At 45.3% G+C, this 938-nt stretch overlaps 1 protein-coding gene across 1 annotated transcript in view; it reads right to left on the reverse strand.

Moving 5' to 3' along the window:
• The window catches only part of LOC123962602 (properdin-like), a 17959-nt gene that overhangs the window by 6182 nt on the left and 10839 nt on the right, over positions 1-938 (reverse strand). The window lies entirely within an intron of this gene.

The raw sequence follows: 938 nt of genomic DNA on the forward strand, positions 1-938 counted from the left end.
ATGGGAGTTGTTTTCGTCTCTACGTGGACACCGTCGTTAAAACACATGGGAGTTGTTTTCGTCTCTACGTGGACACAGTCGTTAAAACACATGGGAGTTGTTTTCGTCTCTACGTGGACACCGTCGTTAAAACACATGGGAGTCTTTTCGTCTCCACGTGGACACCGTCGTTAAAACACCTGGGAGTTGTTTTCGTCTCTACGTGGACACCGTCGTTAAAACACATGGGAGTTGTTTTCGTCTCTACGTGCAAAACGTCGTTAAAACACATGGGAGTTGTTTTCGTCTCTACGTGGACACCGTCGTTAAAACACATGGGAGTTGTTTTCGTCTCTACTTGCAAAACGTCGTTAAAACACATGGGAGTTGTTTTCGTCTCTACTTGCAAAACGTTGTTAAAACACTTGGGAGTTGTTTTCGTCTCTACGTGGACACCGTCGTTAAAACACATGGGAGTTGTTTTCGTCTCTACTTGCAAAACGTTGTTAAAACACATGGGAGTCGTTTTCGTCTCTACGTGCAAAACGTCGTTAAAACACATGGGAGTCGTTTTCGTCTCTACGTGGACACAGTCGTTAAAACACATGGGAGTTGTTTTCGTCTCTACTTGCAAAACGTCGTTAAAACACATGGGAGTTGTTTTCGTCTCTACGTGGACACCGTCGTTAAAACACATGGGAGTTGTTTTCGTCTCTACGTGGACACAGTCGTTAAAACACATGGGAGTTGTTTTCGTCTCTACGTGGACACCGTCGTTAAAACACATGGGAGTCGTTTTCGTCTCTACGTGGACACCGTCGTTAAAACACCTGGGAGTTGTTTTCGTCTCTACGTGGACACCGTCGTTAAAACACATGGGAATTGTTTTCGTCACTACGTCTCTATCTCTCTATCATTGACAGTAGCTGGACAGACAGGTGTACCTGGGCAGTGCGGCA

This window comes from Micropterus dolomieu, linkage group LG02, assembly GCF_021292245.1.
Source record: "Micropterus dolomieu isolate WLL.071019.BEF.003 ecotype Adirondacks linkage group LG02, ASM2129224v1, whole genome shotgun sequence".
In the NCBI taxonomy this organism is placed as follows: Eukaryota; Metazoa; Chordata; class Actinopteri; order Centrarchiformes; family Centrarchidae; genus Micropterus; species Micropterus dolomieu.